At 38.3% G+C, this 23705-nt stretch overlaps 1 long non-coding RNA gene across 5 annotated transcripts in view; it reads left to right on the top strand.

Annotated features, from left to right (window-relative positions):
• LOC104981708 overlaps positions 1 to 23705 on the top strand; it is a 284406-nt gene that overhangs the window by 116296 nt on the left and 144405 nt on the right. For all 5 annotated transcript variants that reach the window (XR_824403.1, XR_824400.1, XR_824399.1 and 2 more), the window contains exon 3: positions 8884 to 9018. This is a non-coding gene — a long non-coding RNA (uncharacterized LOC104981708). The remainder of the gene's footprint in view (positions 1 to 8883; positions 9019 to 23705) is intronic.

The following is a 23705-nucleotide window of genomic DNA, read 5'->3' as shown; positions in this document are numbered from 1 at the left end:
GCTATAAACTTGTCAGCAATTATTTAATACCCACCCGCAGCCTCCACGTGCTTATAGATCATATCCCCAACCTTCACTGTTCAAACTTATTGTTCTTACAAAGAACTGATGCTTTTGAACTGTGGTGCTGAAGAAAACTCGTCAGAGTCCTTTGGAGAGCAAGGAGATCAAACCACTCAATCCTAAAGGAAATCAATCCTAAATATTCATTGGAAGGACTGATGCTGAAGCTGAAGTTCCAATACTTTGGCCACCTGATGCAAAGAGCTGACTCATTAGAAAAGACCCTGATGCTGGGAAAGATTGAGGTCAGGAGGAGAAGGGGACAACAAAGGATGAGATGGTTGGATGGCATCACCAACTCGATGGACATGAACTTGGGCAAACTGAGGGAGATGGTGAGAGACAGGGAAGGCTGGTGTGCTGCAGTCCATGGGGTTGCAAAGAGTTGGACACAACTTGGTGACTGAACAACAACAACAACGGAATTCTAACCCACAGCACACCTTTTCTTTTAGCACTTTTAGGACTCTAATGTGAACCTATGCGTGTGGTCTTTGCTTCCCAGGTCATGCTAGTGGTAAAGAACCCACCTGCCAGTGCAGGTTGGACTTAAAAGATGCAGGTTCGATCCCTGGGTGGGGAAGATCCCCTGGAGGAGGGCACAGCAACCGACTCCAGTACTCTTGCCTGGAGAATCCCATGGACAGAAGAGCCTGGTGGGCCACAGTCCACATCCCTTGGTGTCCAAGGAAATCCTGAGATATCGCTTTAAATTTTTTTAAAAGATAAAGTGTTTGTATAAAAGGAAGAGAAAATACCTCAATTCCAAACACTTTGGTAAATGTAGTGGTGAAAATTTAGAGGAAAACTGACCCAAAAAGTGTATACACAACTAGTTTGTGTTGATCATAAGAAGGGAACAGATTCATCCCCCTCCTTGGGATTGAACACACCTTGCTCTTTATCAAGGACAAGCAAGGTAGAGGAGAGCAAAAACCGAAGGCCAAGATGTTTAAGAGACAAGATTAATGACATTCATAAAATTGATGGAGGCCTGTGGGCTTGAAGTGATTGTGATAGCTCACATGGGTCCAAGGGTGTAAATATTTAACAAACAATCACTTCGTGGTCTCATATTTACAAAAGTGAAAGTGGGGATATAATTCTCTCTTTGAGGACTCAGTTATTTAACAATTAAAGGAAGGAAAAAAAAAATCTAAAGGGATTTCCCCTTCAAATGATTTCCTTCTGAAACCATACTCAATTCATTCACGGCTTGAGGTGAAGATTCTCATTCTTATTGCTTCTTTGCCACACAGGTTTTCAGTTGTTCTGACAACCGTTCCTTTCCTTTTTTTTTTTTTTTAGTTTTTATTGGAGTATAGTTGCTTCACAATGTTGTGTTAGTTTCTACTGCACAGCAAAATGAATCAGCCATACATGTACATATACCCCCTCTCTTTTGGACTTTCTATTCAGGTCACCACAGTGCATTAAGTAGAGCTCCCTGGACTCTAATGTGAACCTATGCGTGTGGTCTTTGCTTCCCAGGTCGTGCTAGTGGTAAAGAACCCACCTGCCAGTGCAGGTTAGACTTAAAAGATGCAGGTTCGATCCCTGGGTGGGGAAGATCCCCTGGAGGAGGGCACAGCAACCCACTCCAGTACTCTTGCCTGGAGAATCCCATGGACAGAAGAGCCTGGTGGGCCACAGTCCATAGGGTTGCAAAAAGTCAAACATGACTGAAGTGACTTAGCACGCAGCAAACATGCAGTCTTTGCTCCCTGGAGTGAGTAAGTCTGTTTAGTAAATTGACTTGTAACCACAGGCTCACATCTCTCAATACTTAATTGCTCTTGGTTCAACCTATTTTGTGTTTTGTTCTTTTTCAGGGAGCATGTTTCAGTAAGGGGGTATTCCTTCTGTGTCAACCAGGGGGAGCATCCCAGATCTGGACCCATTTAGTGTCTCATACAGGACTCTTGGCCAATTCAATCAACTTCCCCTCATCCCCACTCCCAGTCACTGTACTTTTAGGCCAAGGTGACAAAGGCACTGTGAGAATATATTGGTGAGCTTATTCCTGCCAGCAAGAGAGTGACATTGCTCACTTTGGAAAGGTAAATCAACTTCACAAAGTGCACCATCAGTTTAATAAGAGTCTATATTTATTGAGCACTAATTATGGGCCAGGCACTGCACTGAGTGATTTACAAACATTATTTCATTAAACTATCACTACAGTTTTATGAAGTAGGTATTTTTATTATTCCCCAGCTTACAAATGATGTAACTAAGATTTAGAGAGGTTATGTAACATGCTCAAGGTCATAAAGCTAGGAAGTGAATGAGCAAAGATTATAATCCATATCTGTCTGGCTCCCAGAGTTTGCCCTTTAATTAATCTACTATAATACCTCACAAATAATGAGTAAAAAAGACAAAGTGCTAAATAAATGATAGTTGATTTTAAAAATATGAGAAAGGAACTTGCTAAAATTTTTATGGTGATTGAATATTTAAAAGAATCCTGAAAATTTCCAGAGCAGAAACCTATTAGCATTATACTAGGAGCAAATGGGTGAGTTTTTCACAAAGACCCTCCTATGAGGTTATCTTTATGGGCAGGTGATAGTCAAGGCCAAGACAACTGAGTGGAAGTAAATCACACTCAAGTTGGTGATGAAGCAACAGTTCTTCTGCAGGATAACTAATGCACTCAATATTCTTGTCTCTTCTTGCTGAGCTTCCCAGATCCCATCCACCCAGTGTTTAATGTGGGAATCCTCTCTCTCCAGTTTTGTTTACGCCACATGTCATCCATTCCTTCTGTTGATTCTTGTGACATCTGGAGTCTCTCAGTAACACTCCATACTGTGTCTCTTTTCCTTGATCTCTATTTTACTTCTGAATACTCGCCTCTCCCCACTTGCATTCCTCTATCACTCCCTATTTAAGTATCTTTCCTTCTGTTAGAACTTAAGATGAGAGGTCAGTCTCCAAAGCTCACTGAGACACAGACTAGTTTTATACAGTATATATAAAAACATGGTCAAACTGGGCTTCCCTGGTGCCTCAGCAGTAAAGATTCCACCTGCAATGCAGGAGACACAGGTTCGATCCCTGGGTCGGGAAGATATCCGGCAGGAGGGAATGCAACCCACTCCAGTATTCTTGCCTGGAGAATCCCATGGACAGAGAAACCTGGTGGGCTACCATAGTCCATAGGGTCATAAAGGGTTGGACATGACTGAAGCAACTGAGCACGCAAGCATGAATGGTCAAACTACAAGGTTCAAAATCAAAAGTCAAACAATTTTCAATACTTTTAAGAATTGTACCCTGGACACTCAATTATGGTATTAAAGTTGTAAATTCCATTTTATGTATTCAATAGTAAAAATAATTATTATCACTGAGGCATATATTGACACATGGTGAAAGACTTGGTGTCATGGCATTTAAATGTACAGGCTCTGGAGACAGGCTAAGTTGGAATTCTGGCTCTGCCACTTACAGTCATGTGACCTTGAAAAAGTTACCTCATTACACTGGGCCTCAGTTCTCATAGGTAAAACGAGGATAATTACATCAACTAGTTCATAGGATTGTTGTGAATATAAAATGAATGAATGTATGAAAAACATTGACAAGAGTAGCAGGTATAAGGTAAGCACTTAAAGATGTTATACTTACTGTAATGTCTTCACAGTATCATAGACCTGCTCTAATAAACCAGAGAAGTGAGTGATAGATTTTCTATGGCTGACCAAGCAAATTCATGCCTAGATACATACATAAATATGTGCTTAAGATTTATACTCAGTCTATGCAGCATCCTTGGGCTTAAACAGGCAAAGCAGCAATATAGAAATAGTTTCTGTAAATAACTGCCCAAGAATAGAAGAGAAAAAAGAAAACTTATTTATTTTAAGATTCTGTTGTGGTAGGAGAAGAATCGGATATTTTGTAGAAGACTTAGCTTTCATCTCTGATATTCTTATATATGAGTTTCAAGAACTTCTGAGCCTCTTTGTTTTTAATTGCCAAAATAATATCACAAATCAATACCACTAAAGATAAAGATATGGGCTCCCTGATGGCTCAGACAACAAAGAATCTGCCAGCAGTGCAGGAGACCCAGCTTCAATCCCTGTGTCCAAAAGATCCTCTGGAGAAGAGAATAGCTACCCATGCCAGTTTTCTTGCCTGGAGAATTCCATGGACAGAGGAGCCTGGCGGGCTGTAGTCCATGGGGTCACAAAAGAGTTGGACAGGATTTACTGATTAAACAACAATGATCATAGCAACATCCTAAAGTTATTTTAATGAGATAAAATAAGAGTATAAGTTGTAAATCATTGTATACTTCTAGTGCTTAGTGTTTTAGTTTTCAAAAAGCATTTTAGAGCATTGCTGTATAAAGAATTTATAACTTTTTGAACATAACTTTCTGAAAAGCAATCTTTTACATACTAGATCTTTCAAGTCCATATGCTGTAATTCTCATAAAATCCCCTCACACAAATATCACTGTCTCTGTATCATTAAGACCAAGCATCAAAAAGATTATGGAATGTTCAAAGTTGCACAACTGGTAAATGACAGCTAAATTTTAATGCAATATTTCAGTTTTCAAAGTTTAGATAATTCTTTCAAATATATAAAGCAACTTCTATGCTGTAATTATTTACTGGTACAATTGACTAAATGCAGGCATCATTCAGTTCAGTTGCTCAGTCGTGTCCGACTCTTTGTGACCCCATGGACTGCAGCACACCAGGCTTCCCTGTCCATCACCAACTCCCAGAGCCTACTCAAACTCCTGTTCATCACTTCAGTGATGCCATCCAATCATCTCATCCTCTGTCATCCCCTTCTCCCGCCTTCAATCTTTCCCAGCATCAGGGTCTTTTCCAATGAGTTAGTTCTTCACATCTGGTGGCCAAAGTATTGGAGTTTCAGCTTCAGCATCAGTCCTTCCAATGAATATTCAGGACTGATTTCCTTTAGGATGGACTGGTTGGATCTCCTTGCAGTCCAAGGGACTCTCAAGAGTCTTCTCCAACACCACAGTTCAAAAGCATCAATTCTTTGGCGCTCAGCTTTCTTCATAGCCCAACTCTCACATTCATACATCACTACTGGAAAAACATAGTTTGGACTAGATGGACCTTTTGGCAAAATAATGTCTCTGCTTTTTAATATGCTGTCTAGGCTGTCATAGCTTTTCTTCCAGGAAGGAAGTGTCTTTTAATTTCATGGCTGCAGCCACCGTCTGGAGTGATTTTGGAGCCCAGAAAAATAAAGTCTCTTACCGTTTCCACTGTCTCCCCATCTATTTGCCATGAAGTGATGGGACAGGCATAACATATAGTAATTTCCCTCAAAAATGTGTAATCTACTCAAAGATAGTCATTAATACTTAGAAGATAACACATAATCATAAGATACTAATAGAATATATATTTATGTATGCTACTATAACAAACTCTAAAAATTCAGGATTTTTCACCAAGTAAATTTATTTATTATCTATTTGATGAAGGTGAAAGAGGAGAGTTAAAAAGCTGGCTTAAAACTCAATATTCAGAAATCAAAGATCATGGCATCCGGTCACATCATTTCATGGCAAATAATCACCTGGAGGATGGGGAAATAATGGAAACAGTGACAGATTTTATTTTCAGGGCTCCAAAATCACTGAAAATAATGACTGCAGCCATGAAATTAAAAGACCCTTGCTTCTTGGAAGAAAAGCTGACAAACCTAGATAGCATATTAAAAAGCAGAAATATCACTTTGCCAACAAAGTTCGGTCTAGTCAAAGCTATGGTTTTTCCAGTAGTCATGTACAGATGTGAGAGTTGGCCATAAAGAAGGCTGAAGGCCAAAGAATTGATGCTTTTGAACTGTAGTGCTGGAGAAGACTCTTGAGAGTCCCTTAGACAGCAAGGAGATCAATCCAGTCAATCCTAAAGGAAATCAACCCTGAATATTCATTGGAAGGACTGATGCTGAAGCTGAAACTCCAATCCTTTGGCCACCTAATATGAAGAGCCAACTCACTCAAAAAGACCCTCATGCTGGGAAAGATTAAGGGCAGGAGGAGAAGGGGGCAACAGAGAATGAGATGGTTGGGTGGCATCATCGACTCAATGGACATGAGTTTGAACAAACGCCTGGAGATAGTGAAGGACACGGAAACCTGGAGTGCTACTGTCAATGGTGTCACAAAGAGTCAGACAGGAACGAGCCATTGAACAACAAACCATTCCACAACATGGATGTTTCTGGCCAGTGAGCAGCTTTCTCCCTTTAGTGACTCATAGACCCAGGTGTCTTCCACCTTTTGGTTCTGCCTTTTCCTTGGGGTCCTCTGCTTTCCATCAGCAGAAGGAGAAAGAAACACACACAAACATATCCCCTCTCTTGAGCCTTCCTCACACTTTCCCCCCATTCCACCCATCTAGGTCATCACAGAGCACTGAGCTAAGCTCCCTGTGTTATACAGCATATTCCCATTAGCATCTATTTTACACAGGGTAGTGTATATACATCAATTCCAATCTCCCAATTCGTCCCACCCCCACCCATGTTCACACGTCCATTCTGTATTTCTGTGTCTCTATGCCTGCCCTGAAAATAGGTTCATTGGCACCATTTTTCTAGATTCCACATATATGCTTTAATACATTTGTTTTCCTCTTTCTGACTTAACTTACTCTGTACAACAGGCTCTAGGTCCATCAACATCGCTACAAATGACCCAACTTCATTTAATTGCTTTGTAGGAAATTCTTGGCCCTCAAATGACACTTCTCACTTATGTTCCTATTCTCCTGGGGATAGTTAGTCATGTGATTACATCTGGGGCAAGAGGGCCTGGAAAATATTATGCCTGGATAGGTAACCACCCCAACCACATAACACACTACAGAAGAGAGCACACAAACGTGAGTCAGAGCTGCTCAGGTATGTGATAGATAATAACTGATGGAAGTTTGTAATTCCTTAAAAGAAACTCTAGAGACTAGTTGGGTTTTAGAAATCAGAAATGTTTGGGTTTTAGGAAGAAAATACAGTGCTTGTACCATATTATATGTCACGTCCACACACAGGTAAACCTTAGAGTTACATATAGTAGTCCTTCTGCAGTGAAATTAATATTCACACTAAAATGTGATAAATTAGAATAGTAATTGTCTCACATCTGTTGAAGTCAGAGGCTTTCCAAAAACCTTTAACAGATGAATAAACTGAGATTTATGAATTGCAGATTAGGAATTTGTGAACTTGCATCAGGACTATGGATATGATTCAACAAAAGCATAAGGGAAGGATTTCAGTGTTGCTAGCGACTTGTATATAGAAGAGCTCTCACTCAAGTGCAAGGAGGTCAAATGTGACTGGTCAATTACCATGTGCTTCAGCTCCTTAACAAGTTAAATATTTTGATCTTTTATATTTCCAAATGCAAAGAGTTATTAGTCCAAGTGAGAGAATAGTACTTAACCATTTGTTATGCACACAGAACAGCTGCTGCATGGCATTTTCTTTCTACTTACAACACTAAGTGGATGAACTGACACTTTGAAGCTAATAATCAAAATGTCCTTCCCACTAAGCTCTCGTCATCAACAATAGGCACTTTTAAACGAATCATAAACCTTTCAACTCAGGAGCAGAGCAGAGCTCTGAGCATAAGCAGAGCTTATGCTTAGTTTTATGGTATAGACATTTCATTTTTTACTTTTTTACATTAAAAACAAGAGATAACTTATGAGCATAATTTGTGCTGTTTTTAATGTACTTTAAAACCCAGACAATCCTAGACGTTTTCTTTGACTCAGAACATTCCTCAAGTGAAATTTTTTGAGCCAGGTGCTAAATGCAGATGACCACACAGAGACATATAGTATATTGTTATGAATTAATCATTATGAGCTTTAATTTTCAGTGAGTCAAATCTGATATGGTGATGTAACCTTGATGTTAATTTTTTTAATTATATATTTTTTTCAAATATAGGTCAGTTAACTTTCTCATGACTCTAGCTGTGTTTTCTACTCTCCTGGGTTCTAACAAAAGCACTAACCTCAGGCAATTTGGAAAGGCTTTGCTGCATGATAATGAGAATTTGAACGGCACATTAAAAAAAAAAAACCTGATATTTATTTAAATAGCATCATGAATTAAAAAACTGATAGATTGCAATATTCATCTCATGACAACAAACTAGTTGAAAATGCTGTAAAATGTAAAAATAATGCATTTTAATTTTCCTAACGGCTTGAAGCAAAATTGTATATTTTACAATTAAGACCATATAGGGCATTGACTGGTAGGTCTTAATTAAGGAGGCTGTATATGATACAGGACTTCATATTAGATCCAAGACATTAGCTCAATTATTTTTATTGGTATGAGACAGATTGTGACAATTTACATAGTCCCCGCTCCTTGATTATTACCAAACTCTTTAGCAGAATAGAGATACTATCTTAGTTATATAATGTGCTTTTGTGACTAAGAGCCTGAAGATTCTTGAACAAATCTGCAACAGATATAAAACACAGGTCTGTCCCAAATGGGTTGAACTAGGTGTCAGAAGACAGCTTTACAATATGAACTTTTACCCTATGGGGAGGTGACCTGTTTTCTCATTCATAAACAAAAGAGATTAGACTTACAGATATCAGGAGTCCATTTTAGTTCTAGCATTCTATATTTCAGGAATAGAAATTCACTTTTCTAGAAGAGCTTTGTTCAGGATTCCATGATTTCTGGCTCAAGTTACACTTATGATGAGAACTGTTTCCTGAGTGTCTTTATCACTGCTGTGATATCCTGCTTTTTCTGGTTCTACCATGTCCACAGAACATGTGTGAAAGAAAAATTGCACCAGTGGGTTGAACAGGCAAGGAAGACTTCATTCTAGACTACTACAATGGAGACGAGTGACTGAACTCAACTCTGCTGAAACTAAGCGTTGGAGGGCTTTTAAGCACTGAGGTAAGCTAACAGAAAAGTACTTGAGGACATTAGGAGACTGGTAAAGTTGATTTTGATCATCTGTGTTTGCTAGTTGGTGCTTATCAAAGTTGGGTTCCTACTCTCCCACAAATATTGGGATTTAGGGGCCTTTCCTTCTTGATAAAAGAATTACATTTCAAAGGGATGGCTCACAATCCTTGAGAAAGACATTTTTGGGTTGTGTAAGATTTAAATTTCAAAGGAGCATTGAAAGAATTTACAATCTCAAGTTTTCAAAACTAAATGCTCTAAGAAAAGGGAGATCAAGGGTCTAGAGACAGGAAGAAACCTGCCTAAAATTTTGTCAAACTGAGTAAGAAGTTAAGCAGTCTTGGTGTTGTGCCTTCACAAACCAAATATTGTGGTGAATAAGGCCAAATAAGGAGTCTCCAGAGGACAAAAGGATCTGGAAATGAGCTCCACTAAGGCCCGATGAGGGCTTCCCAGGTGGTGCTAGTGGTAAAGAACCTGCCTTAAGAGACAGGGGTTTGATCCTTGGGTCAGGAAGATCCCCTGGAGGAGGGAACAGCAACCCACTCCAGTACTCTTGCCTGGAGAATCTCATGGACAGAGGAACCTGGCAGGTTACAGTCCATAGTGTCACAAAGAGCTGGACACAACTGAAGCAACTTAGCTCAGCATAGTACAGGTCGGTAGGTACCCAGTATGCTACTGGAGATCAGTGGAGAAATAACTCCAGAAAGAATGAAGAGACAGAGTCAAAGCAAAAACAACACCCAGTTGTGGATGTGACTGGTGATAGAAGCAAGGTCCGATGCTGTAAAGAATAATATTGCATAGGAACCTGGAATGTCAGATCCATGAATCAAGGCAAATTGGAAGTGGTCAAACAAGAGATGGCAAGAGTGAATGTCAACATTCTAGGAATCAGCGAACTCAAATGGACTGGAATGGGTGAATTTAACTCAGATGACCATTATATCTACTACTGTGGGCAGGAATCCTCTCAGAAGAAATGGAGTGGCTATCATGGTCAACAAGAGTCCAAAATGCAGTACTTGGATGCAATCTCAAAAACGACAGAATGATCTCTGTTCGTTTCCAAGGCAAACCATTTAATATCACAGTAATCCAAGTCAATGCCCCAACCAGTAACACTGAAAAAGCTGAAGTTGAATGGTTCTGTGAAGACCTACAACACCTTTTAGAACTAACACCCAAAAAAGAGGTATCTTTCATTATAGGGGACTGGAATGCAAAAAGTAGGAAGTCAAGAAACCCCTGGAGTAACAGGCAAATTGGCCTTGGAGTACAGAATAAAGCACATCAAAGGCTAATAGAGTTTTTGCAAGAGAACGCACTGACCATAGCAAACACCCTCATCCAGCAACACAAGACTCTACACATGGACATCACCAGATGGCCTACACTGAAATCAGATTGATTATATTATTTGCAGCCAAAGATGGAAAAGCTCTATACAGTCAGCAAGAACAAGATTGGGAGCTGACTGTGCCTCAGTTCATGAACTCCTTATTGCCAAATTCAGACTTAAATTGAAGAAAGTATGGAAAACCACTAGACCATTCATGTATGACCTATATCAAATCCCTTATGAGTATCCAGTGGAAGTAAGAAATAGATTTAAGGGACTAGATCTGATAGACAGAGTGCCTGATGAACCATGGATGGAAGTTCATTACATTGTACAGGAGACAGGGAGAAAGACCATCCCCAAGAAAAAGAAATTCAAACAAGCAGAATGGCTGTCTGAGGAGGCCTTACAAATTATGAAAAGAAGAGAAGCAAAAAGCAAAGGAGAATAGGAAAGATATTCCCCAGTGAATGCAGAGTTCCAAAGAATAGCAAGGAGAGATAAGAAAGCCTTCCTCAGTGATCAGTGGAAAGAAATAGAGTAAAACAATAGAATGGGAAAGACTAGAGATCTCTTCAAGAAAGCGTACATGAGTTTGGGTAAAATCTGGGAGTTGGTGATGGACAGAGAGGCCTGGCATGCTGCAGTCCATGGGGTCACAAAAAGTCAGACATGACTGAGCGACGGAAGTGAACTGTACTGAATAAAAGTAAATTAAATATAGTACTTACTTTCAAAGGAGATACCACATAAGAAAATTTCTTACAGATTTGTGTAATTAATAAACTCAATGCTTGTTTTCCAATTTAATTTTTTTTTTCTAATTTGGGTCTTTGTTTTGTTGCTTGAGATATGATTCCACTAAAATTTGAACTACTTTTCTTTTTCCATTTACTTTGTAAAGTACCTGATGACCTCAGTCAAAAGGCATTTCATTAGTAATAAGAGCTTCAGGGAGGAAAGAGGTAAATCTTTCTTTACCTTCCTAGGTTCCTTTGGCTGGTCTAAGAATTCAATTGATGGAAATAGATTAACAGAAGATCAAACAAAAGTTTAATAATAATTTCACATGGGCAAGACCCAGGAAAATTGAATAACTTGGCAAAATGGCCAAAACCCTCAACTTCAATATCACCTTCAGCTAAAGACAAAAGAGGATGTTGGGATAATGGTTTTGGACTTCAAGGGTGGGGGAAGGAAATTCACATGGAGACGAAAAAGGCAAATGTCTGGTAAACTAATGTTGCTGGACCATGCCAAGACAATGGGACACAGAGAGGAATTTTAACAAACAAGTTTTGCTGGGTTCCTCTTTGTCTAACACATCTCATTCATACTATTAGTTATCTATGGTGATAGCTCCCTTCTGGAACAGATCCTCTATCCACATATTTTTAGACAGTTGTGGGGAGGTCAGTCATTTGGGCCTTGATTGTTTTCAGCTTGAAACAATCCACATGCCAAAAGAGACATGTTATTGGAGTGGCAAATTTTGCTCCCCTATAGAGGACTCATTGTTCTTTTTGTTATTCAGTTGCTAAGCAGTGTCTGACTCTTTATGACCCCATGGACTGCAGCACGCCAGACTTCCCTGTCCTTCGCCATCTCCCGGAGTTTGTTCAAACTCATGTCCATTGAGTCGGTGATGCCATCCAACCATCTCATCCTCTGTTTCCCCCTTTCCTCCTGCCCTCAACCTTTGCCAGCATCAGGGTCTTTTCCAAAGAGTCATTGCTTTGCATCAGGTGGCAAAAATATTGGAGCTTCTCCTTCAGCATCAGTCCTTCCAATGAATATTCAGGGTTGTTTTCCTTTAGGATTGATAGGTTTGATCACCTTGCTGTCCAAGGGACCCTCAAGAGTCTTCTCCAGCACCATGATATGAAAACATCAATTCTTCAGTGCTCTAAATAAAGGTCTTATTTAGAGATATTTTATGACTTCTACAAAGGAAGTTGTACCAGATCATTCCCATCCTCCTGTGTGTACCTTTGGTGAGATCTCTAAGTGACAAATACTCACTACAGATGATAATCTTTTGGGGTTTATGGTCATTTACGGCAACTGCAAAAAACAGTGCTCTGTTCAAAATTAAAATCTGAATGGAAAACCTTAAGGCATTTCTATTAGGGAGAGAATTTTTCATCATTTCAAATAAGTTTGATAATGGTAATGTGTAAATGAATCAAAGAAGAAAAGCCTAGATAGACATTTGGTTGAGAGAATATGTGAACAATACATCTATGTATATTTTATTCAAGGAAATTGAATGCCCTTCACCTTATGTTCAGAGTTTCTTTTCAAGTATGATCCACTGCCTCTCAAAAAGTTATGAAGAATTTTCCAGAATAAGTTAAACACATACATATTCTGTTGAGACTGTAATTGACAACAAAAGATGTCAAGGAAGAACAATGTAACAATAAGGAATTCATGTCAAACTTACAAGTAGACAACATATCCAAGCTTCAGATTCTGATTGGAATTATTTGAGTTTGCATGTTTCTCAGTATTAAGAATAAAGGACTTCTGGCTGAAAAAAAAAAATCATTTCAGATGAGACTCTCTGGGAAGGCATAAGGGATATTCCTACTGGAAAGCATTTCAACTCAAAGTCTATATTTTTGTCACAAAAATATTCAGAGTAATAAGTGCTATGAAGATACTAAACAGTATAAAGACACGGTGTCTATTCTTGAGACACTTAATTTGCTGCCCATTTCTTTACTTCCTCATACAGTAAAAATTTTTGAAAGAGTAGTCTATACTATCAGTCTTTAATACCTTTCTTCCCCTGTCTATTCTTTCTTGAACCCAAACCAATCAAGTTTTCACTCCAACACCCACAAAAATTGCTCCTATAAAGACCTCAATATTGCTAAACCCCATGGTCAGTTTTTAAATAATTTAACCTGTTTGTAACATGTCTCTCCACCTTAAAACACTTTCTCCAGGTGGCTTCCAGGACACCAAATTTCCCTTTTGAGGTTTGTCTGCCTCTCTGAACATTCTTTCCTAGTCTTTTATCTAGTTCTTCCTTCCTCAGTTTCTCAACTTCTCTACATTAGAGAGCCCATGGGCTTAATTTTTATACATCTTTTCTAAATAACACTTTCTTTGGTGATCTCATCAAGTCTCAAGCATACAAATATCACAAATTTTTTATCAGAAAATTATATCTCTAGCACAGACCATTCTCCTATACTGTAGACTTATGTATCAACTCTCAATAAATTCACTTGATGGTCCAATAGGTGACTGAAAATTAATATGTCCAAAACTGAAACTCTGACAGTGACTAAAAAACCTTTTTTTTAAAATAAAAATGCAATATTCCATGATGCAGCTAATAGAAATTTCTATTCTCCTAATTGCTCAGGTCAAAAATTTAGCTTTCCTCGTGTAATAAAAGCATAAATTAATACAATCCCTAGATACTGTCAAATTTACAAAAATTCAAAATTTAGCAACATGCTGACTGCCAGAGTGGGAGCAGCTGTGGGACGACAGGCACTTTCATATATTGCTTGTGGGAAAGCAAAAAAGACAACTCTAGAGGCTATTTTGGCAATATTTTACAAAACTATATTTGCATTACCTTTTGTGACAATCCTACTTCTAGGAATTTATTCTGAAAATATAGCTCAAAAAATAAGAAAATACATATGCATGAAGTTTTTTTATTGCAACATTTTTTGTTACTGCAAAATACTAGAAAAAAACCTAAAAGTCCATACCTAGAAATTAATTGAATGAACTATGGATCATCCACCCAACAGAGTACTCACAGCTGTACACTAGAAAATGGAAGATCTCTATGAATAAATGAGGAATGGTTTCCAATATTTATTGTTAAATAAAAAAGCAGTGTACAAAGATATAAGTGTAATTTACTCTCTGTTAGATAGGAAAAAGTAAGGGAAACATATACATTTATCTGTTTATTTTTGCCAAAAGATATGTAGGAATGATAAACTAAACACTAATATAATACGCTAATTTGTTATAGGAATCAGATAGTAGAAAGCAGCATCTCTCTGACAATAGCTCTTTGTATAGATTTGACTGTGGAAGAAATGTAATACTTTACATATTAAAAAATTAAATTAAATCAAAATTAACTAGAACAAAGTAAAATTGAATGCAAATAGAAACAAATTAAACAGCATAATAAATGGATTATATAACCACATAGGGAAAGATGAAACTAATCCAAATAACATTTGTGCACAATATTTTGATTATATATCCCCAGTCTAAAGACAATGTGAATAAATCCTCAACTTGATTTAGTAGATCTGTTTTTGTAGTAGTACAGCTATAGAAATTCTCAAACTATTCTGTGTATATTTTGAGATTGAGCCAGTAATAAATATATTGAAATCTGGGGGATCCAAACTCTCAATGTGGGAGAAGAAAAATACAAATTGTGAATGTGTGGAAGCAAGAGAAAATCTTGTGATTGGAATTGGAAATCTTAATAGCAATGCATGATATTTTAAAAAGTAATAATTATTTTCTGTCCACTGAAATGGCCCAGGATCAATGAGCATAGTGTCAAGATCTTGTTCTGTTTTATTGTTCTTTTCTGTTGCCTTAGGAGTCTGACCTAAGACAACATTGGTAAGATTTATGTCAAAGAATGTTTTGCATATGGTCTCTTCTAGGAGTTTTATGTTGTATGTCTTAGGTTTAAGTCTTTAAGCCATTTTGAGTTTATTTTAGTGCATGATGTGAGGATGTGTTCTAACTTCACTGATTTACATACAGCTGACCAACTTTTCCTGCACTACTTTTTCCCATTTTATATTCTTGCCTCCTCTGTCAAAGATCGATTAACTGTAGGTGAGTGGGTTTTTTTCTGGGCTCTCTATTCTGCTCCATTGATCTGTATGTCTGTTTTTATGCCAATATCATACTATTTTGATTACTGTAGCATTATGGTACTATCTAATGTCTGGGAGGTGTACGCCTCCTGCTCAATTCTGGGTCTTTTATGGTTCCATATAAATTTTAGAATTATTTGTTCTAGTTCTGTGAAAAAAATGTCATGGGTTATTTGATACAGATTATGTTAATTGCAGCCATGAAATTAAAAGATGCTTATTCCTTGGAAAGAAAGTTATGACCAACCTAGACAGCATATTAAAAAGCAGAGACATTACTTTGCAAACAAAGGTCCATCTAGTCAAGGCCATGGTTTTTCCAATGGTCATGTATGGATGTGAGAGTTGGACTATAAAGAAAACTGAACACCAAAGAATTGATGTTTTGAACTGTGGTGTTGTAGAAGACTCTTGGGAGTCCCCTGGACAGCAAGGAGATCCAACCAGTCCATCCTAAAGGAGATCAGTCTTGGGTGTTCCTTGGAAGGACTAGTGTTGAAGCTGAAACTCCAATACTTTGGTCACCTGATGAGAACAGCTGACTCATTTGAAAAGACCCTGATGCTAGGAAAGATTGAGGTCAGGAGGGGAAGGGGACAATAGAGGATGAGATGGTTGAATGGCATCACCGAATCAATGGGTTTGGGACATGGGTTTGGGTGAACTCCGGGAGTTGGTGATGGACAGGGAGGCCTGGCGTGCTGCAGTTCATGGGGTCGCAAAGAGTCAGACATGACTGAGCGACTGAACTGAACTGATGTTAAATCTGTAGATCACTGTGAGTAGCGTGGCCATTTTAATATTAATTCTTCCAGTCCAAGAGCATAGGATATCTTTCCATGTCTCTGAATCATCATTAATTTACTTTATTAATGTTTTATTGTTCTCAGCATAGAAGTCTTTCACTTCCTTGATCAGGTTTATTCCTAAGCACTTTTTGGTGTAATTTTTAAAGGTGTTGTTCTTCTTTATATTTGCTTTCTGATATTTTGTTGTTAGTATAAAGAAATGTAACCAATTTCTGTAAGTCAACCTTGTACCTTGCTACATTGCTGAATTCATTGATCAGTTCTAGAATTTTTTTTGTGTGGAGTCTTTAGGTTCAACTTTCTACATATATAGTATCATGTCCTCTACATATAAGGACAATTTTACCCCTTCCTTTCCAATTTGGATACTTTTTATTTATTTGTTGTTTTATTGCTGTGATTAGAACTTTCAACACTATGTTGAATAGCAATGGTTAGAGTGAGAATCCTTGTCTTGTTTCATATTTTAGAAGGAAGGCTTTCAACCTTTCACAATTGAGTTTGGTATTGGCTGTGGATTTGTCATAAATAGATTTTATTAAGTTGAGATAGGTTCCTGCTATATCCATTTTGGTAAGAGTTTTTATCATGAATGAATGTTGAATTTCTCAAATGCTTTCTCTGCATCAGTTTCTGTCTTTTCTTGTGTTGATGTGATGTATCACATTGATTGATTTGTATTTGTTGATCAATCCTTGTGAATTGAGATTAATCCCTCTTGGTTAGAGTGTATGATCTTTTTTTATATGTCACTTGATTTGGTTTGTAAACGTTTTATTGAGAAATTCTGTATCTATATTCATCAAAGATAGTGGCTTATTATTTTCTCTTTTGGTGGTATCTTTGTCTGGCTTTGTTATCAGGGTGATGGTTGCTTCATAAAATGTCTTTGGGAGTTTTCCCTTACCTTCAGTCCTTTGAAGGAGTTTGAGAAGGATTGATAAAAGGTCTTCTTAGTATGTTTGGTAGAATTTAACTGTGAAGCCATCTGGTCTCAGACTTTTGTTTGTAGGGAGTTTTTTAGAGATCTTCATTTCTAAATACCTTTCTCCATTAAAAGGAGCCAAGGATCCTTCAGGACCCAGGTAGAGAAAGTAATGGTGAAGTATAATGTAGAACTGTCTAGAATTAAACCACTTCTCCCCTCCTTCACCACTTGGATGATTAGAATAGCTTTCTGACTTGTTTCCCTGTTTCCACTTTGCCCCATATATTCTATTTTCAACAGGTGGAAATAATATCATATTAAAATGCAAGTCCAGTCACGTCAATCCTAAGTCCCCCAGTGTCTTTTCATTTCTAAAAGAGCAAAAGCCTAAGTCTTTGAGGACTTCTAAATCCATACAGAATCAGGTTCCCCATTCTCTTTCCCTTTCACTTCCAGCCACACTTACCACCTGGTTGCTTTCAAATACACCAAGAGCACTCATAACTCAGGGTCCTCATATATGTTGCTCCCATACACTCAGAATGCTCTTCCACCAGATATCCATATGGCTCTCTCCCTTACCAGCATTATTTGTTTACTCAACTATCATCTTCTTAATGAGGTCCTCTTTGATCACTCTATCCAAAATCACTAACACTTAACTCAGACCTTCTTATTCTCTGTCTTTTTTTCTTTTCCTGAGATATCACTGTTTTATTCATCTTTATTTTCTGTCCCCATAGAAAGCATACTGTACATATCTGTTTTGTTCACTGCTGTGCTCCCAGGGCTTGGAATCATGGTAGGCATATCATAGATACTCAAATATTTATTTTCTTAATTAAATAAGCAGGAGAGTAACAAAACACACAAAAAGTCAAAAGAATAAATGGTATATATACCACTGCAAGGAAGTATGTGAAGTGAAGTTGCTCAGTCGTGTCCTACTCTTTGTGACCCCATGGACAGTAACCTACCAGGCTCTGCAGTCCATGGGATTTTCCAGGCAAGAATACTGGAGTGGGCTGCCATTTCCTTCTCCAGGGGATCTTCCCAACCCAGGGACTGGACCCAGGTCTCCTGCATTGCTGAAAGACGCTTTACCATCTGAGCCACTAGGGAAGCCCGTAAGTAAGTATAGTCTATTATAAAACAGGTATCATATAATATGATATGTATAAATAGTATTGAAGCAACATGTGTTTATGAGTTTGCATAAAGATATTATATCAGTTCAGTCAGTTCAGTCACTTAGTCGTGTCCGACTCTTTGAGACCCCATGAATCGCAGCATGCCAGGCCTCCCTGTCCATCACCAACTCCCAAAGTTCACTCAGACTCACATCCATCAAGTCAGTGATGCCATCCAGCCATCTCATCCTCTGTCATCCACTCCTCCTCCTGCTCCCAATCCCTCCCAGCATCAGAGTCTTTTCCAATGAGTCAACTCTTCACATGAGGTGGCCAAAGTACTGGAGTTTCAGCTTTAGCATCATTCCTTCCAAAGAAATCCCAGGGCTGATCTCCTTCAGAATGGACTGGTTGGATCTCCTTGCAGTCCAAGGGACTCTCAAGAGTCTTCTCCAACACCACAGTTTAAAAGCATCAATTCTTCAGCACTAAGCCTTCTTCATAGTCCAACTCTCACATCCATACATGACCACAGGACAAACCATAGCCTTGACTAGACAGACCTTTGTTGGCAAAGTAATGTCTCTGCTTTTGAATATGCTATCTAGGTTGGTCATAACTTTCCTTCCAAGGAGTAACCATCTTTTAATTTCATGGCTGCAGTCAGCATCTGCAGTGATTTTGGAGCCCCAAAAATAAAGTCTGACACTGTTTCCACTGTTTCCCCATCTATTTGCCATGAAGTGATGGGACTGGATGCCATGATCTTCATTTTCTGAATGTTGAGTTTTAAGCCAACTTTTTCACTCTCCACTTTCACTTTCATCAAGAGGCTTTTTAGTTCCTCTTCACTCTCTGCCATAAGGGTGGTGTTATCTGCATATCTGAGGTTATTGGTATTTCTCCTGACAATCTTGATTCCAGCTTGTGCTTCTTTCAGCCCAGCATTTCTCATGATGTACTCTGCATAGAAATTAAATAAGCAGGGTGACAATATGCAGCCTTGATGTACTCCTTTTCCTATTTGGAACCAGTCTGTTGCTCCATGTCCAGTTCTAACTGTTGCTTCCTGACCTGCATACAGATTTCTCAAGGGTCAGATTAGGTGGTCTGGTATTCCCATCTCTTGAAGAATTTTCCACAGTTTATTGTGATCCACAGAGTCAAAGGCTTTGGCATAGTCAATAAAGCAGAAATACATGTTTTTCTGGAACTCTCTTCCTTTTTCCATGATCCAGCAGATGTTGGCAATTTGATCTCTGGTTCCTCTGCCTTTTCTAAAACCAGCTTGAACATCAGGAAGTTCACGGTTCACAAACTGCTGAAGCCTGGCTTGGAGAAATTTGAACATTAGTTTACTATCATGTGAGATGAGTGCAATTGTGCGGTAGTTTGAGCATTCTTTGGCATTGCCTTTCTTTGGGATTGGAATGAAAACTGACCTTTTCCAGTCCTGTGGCCACTGCTGAGTTTTTCAAATTTGCTGACATATTGAGTTGAAGCACTTTCACAGCATCATCGTTCAGAATTTGAAATAGCTCAACTGGAATTCCATCACCTCCACTAGCTTTGTTCATAGTGATGCTTTCTAAGGTCCACTTGACTTCACATTCCAGGATGTCTGGCTCTAGGTCAGTGATTACACCATGGTGATTATCTGGGTTGTGAAGCTCTTTTTTGTACTGTTCTTCTATGTATTCTTGCCACCTCTTCTTAATATCTTCTGCTTCTGTTAAGTCCACACCATTTCTGTCCTTTATTGAGCCCATCTTTGCATAAAATGTTCCCTTGGTATCTCTAATGTTCCTGAAGAGATCTCTAGTCTTTCCCATTCTGTTGTTTTCCTCTATTTCTTTGCATTGATCGCTGAGGAAGGCTTTCGTATCTCTTCTTGCTATTCTTTGGAACTCTGCATCCAGATGCTTATATCTTTCCTTTTCTCCTTTGCTTTTTGCTTCTCTTCTTTTCACAGCTATTTGTAAGGCCTCCCCCAGACAGCCATTTTGCTTTTTTGCATTTCTTTTCCATGGGGATGGTCTTGATCCCTGTCTCCTGTACAATGTCGGGAACCTCATTCCATAGTTCATCAGGCACTCTATCTATCAGCTAGGCCCTTACATTTATTTCTCACTTCCACTGTATAATCATAAGGGATTTGATTTAGGTCATACCTGAATGGTCTAGTGGTTTTCCCTACTTTCTTCAATTTAAGTCTGAATTTGGCAATAAAGAGTTCATGATATGAGCCACAGTCAGCTCCCTGTCTTGTTTTTGTTGACTGTATAGAGCTTCTCCATCTTTGGCTGCAAAGAATATAATCAATCTGATTTTGGTGTTGACCATCTGGTGATGTCCATGTGCAGAGTCTTCTCTTGTGTTGTTGGAAGAGGGTGTTTGCTATGACCAGTGCATTCTCTTGGCAAAACTCTATTAGCCTTTACCCTGCTTCATTCTGTATTCCAAGGCCAAATTTGCCTGTTATTCCAGGTGTTTCTTGACTTCCTATTTTTGCATTCCAGTCCCCTATAATAAAAAGGACATCTTTTTTGGGGTGTTAGTTCTAAAAGGTCTTGTAGGTCTTCATAGAACTGTTCAACTTCAGCTTCTTCAGCGTTACTGGTTGGGGCATAGACTTGGATTACTGTGATATTAAAAGGTTTGCCTTGGAAATGAACAGAGATCATTCTGTCATTTTTGAGATTGCATCCAAGTACTGCATTTCGGATTCTTTTGTTGACCAATGGCTACTCCATTTCTTCTAAGGGATTCCTGTGCACAGTAGTAGATATAATGGTCATCTGAGTTAAATTCACCCATTCCAGTCCATTTGAGTTCGCTGATTCCTAGAATGTTGACATTCACTCTTGCCATCTCTTGTTTGACCACTTCCAATTTGCCTTGATTCATGGACCTGACATTCCAGGTTCCTATGAAATATTGCTCTTTACAGCATCAGACCTTGCTTCTATCACCAGTCACATCCACAACTGGGTATTGTTTTTGCTTTGGCTCCATGCCTTCATTCTTTCTGGAGTTATTTCTCCACTGATCTCCAGAAGCATATTGGGCACCTACTGACCTGGGGAGTTCCTCTTTCAGTATCCTATTATTTTGCCTTTTCATACTGTTCATGGGGTTCTCAAGGCAAGAATACTGAAGTGGTTTGCCATTCCCTTTTCCAGTGGACCACATTCTGTCACATCTCTCCACCATGACCTGCCCATCTTGGGTTGCCCCACGGGCATGGCTTAGTTTCATTGAGTTAGACAAGGCTCTGGTCCTAGTGTGATAAGATTGACTAGTTTTCTGTGAGTATGATTTCAGTGTGTCTGCCCTCTGATGCCCTCTTGCAACACCTACCGTCTTACTTGGGTATCTCTTCACGGCTGCTCCAGCAAAGCACAGCCACTGCTCCTTACCTTGGACGAGGGGTATCTCCTCACCGCCGCCCTTCCTGACCTTCAATGTGGGATAACTCCTCTAGGCCCTCCTGCGCCAAAAGTTAAAAATTGAACTGGAGCTTAGCTAATAGCAATTGGTAGGATAAAAGAGTATTAATGGAACAGAAACACTCAATTGATGAGTCAATATATCTTGAAAAAAATATTTTGAAAGTGTGATTTTTCAAAACATGGATTGCCAAATAGATTGAAAATTATGAAAATTATCAATACCACTCCCATACTTGAATATTCCAAACCACCATTAATGCATCTCATGGAAAAAGAGAGAGAGAGTGGGAGAGAAAGAGTCAGGGAGAGAGATAGGGAGAGAGAGAGGAAACAGAAAATAGTTACTCAGGCTAAAGACATCAAGCAATCATTGCTAACCCAACCCCCAAAATTAATTCAAATCACAGATCCATAATGCTGCAAGTTTTCTAATGCTGATTATGAATTATGTTAAACCAAAAGGCATTTTCTGATATTATGACACATTTTCTTTCTCTTCATAAGTCTGATCAATTTATTCTTTAAAATTTAGAACTTGGGTGAAAAATTAGGAAGCATGTCACTATCTCTTCTGCACTTTTGTAGAATTTCAAACATGTAATCTGGGAGACCCTTGGTAAAATACTTTTTGAAGAATCTGAGAATATTTAATCATTTGCTATACAATTAATGATATTTCCTCTTTCAAGGAAAAAATGAACTCCATAAAATTGTGACCATTATAAATTATTTTTGAAATGTACATCAACCTGTGTATGTCCACAAAATAAATTTCACATATTGTAGATAATATTTTCAAAATTCTGAGAAAAACTCCCTTTGTTCAGAAAGTATAGTTCTTGTTATTTAATAAACAAAGAAAGAACTCCTGGCAAAGTTCATTTAAATACTGCTATGAAGATATGATGAGTTATCATTACGGTCTGTTATTTATCTCCCAGAAGAGACAAGATCAGAACATCTTGGCCCTTATTCAAAAGTCATCCCGTCATGCAACAGAGCTTGGCTGAGGTTGTGAACAAACACTTCTGTATCACCTCTCTACCTCCAAGTGAATTCTGCCAGTGAAGAATCTGGAACTGCTCAGACATATAAAGAAAATCTTCCCTCTGGCAGGGTCTGAAAAAATCAATGGCTGATATCTGAAGTTGCTTAACATTGTCTTAAATAGAGAAATAATACATAGTACATTAACTTTTTATTTGGCTTCTTTCTTTTGGTGGATGGAAGCAATCAATTTTTGTTTTTGTTTTTATAAATAATCTGAGTGAAATCTTCTCCAGAGACAGAAGTCTTCCCTAATTTGGCAAGTTCTAAAACAATGCCAAATTGCATCATTGTTATCAATCACATTACATTGCAGTGTAATTCTTTGGGTGTTAATCCATTTGTCCACCAGCCTGTGACCAACTCAAAAATAAGAATTTTATCCTAATGGGCCTCCATGCTCTGTATGAAATAATATTTAGTATATGGATGACATGAAATGAATATTCTTAGAAGAATACACAAAATGAAGCTCATCGAATCTGTGAATGATACAAAGTTCAGGAAATGAACAGCTCATGCATTGAGTTACAAAATCAGTAGTTCAAATCATCTCTAAAATCAAACTATAATCTAGTAAATTACATTTTCAAATCTTCCATTCAGACTTTTTAATAAAGTACCCAAATACAGATCAAAAGAAAATGTGCTAAACTGTAATTCATAAGGAAAACTCTCATGAATTTTAGCTCACAACAAGCTGTAAAATAGCCAATGTGAAATGACCCTTAGCTAGCTAAGGCAGGACTGAGGTGCCCAGCTATCACCCCCTCCTCACCTCTAGCACCTGCACATCAGGCTACAAGAAGAGTGATGCTCTTCCCCTGTTTTAACCGGGAAAGAACATTTTTAACTCTATAGAGGAAGAGACTTGCTATTGAAAATATCCAGTATGACATAGAAGTAATGTGCAAAGAATATACAGAGGAACTACAAAGTCCCAGAAACTGAAAAAAATTAGATGGAGACACAGCTCCAACAAATTAGAAATAAGAAAAGGGCTTTCTGGTCAGAAAATAACTGCCTTCTGATGAAGCTAGACTCTCTCTGAAAAGCAATATTCGGAAATCTTCCAAAA

Source organism: Bison bison, unplaced genomic scaffold, assembly GCF_000754665.1.
Source record: "Bison bison bison isolate TAMUID 2011002044 unplaced genomic scaffold, Bison_UMD1.0 scf7180017864519, whole genome shotgun sequence".
Lineage (NCBI taxonomy): Eukaryota > Metazoa > Chordata > Mammalia > Artiodactyla > Bovidae > Bison > Bison bison.
The sequence above is the reverse complement of the archived record's forward strand: the minus strand, read 5'-3'. Positions and strand labels throughout refer to the sequence as shown.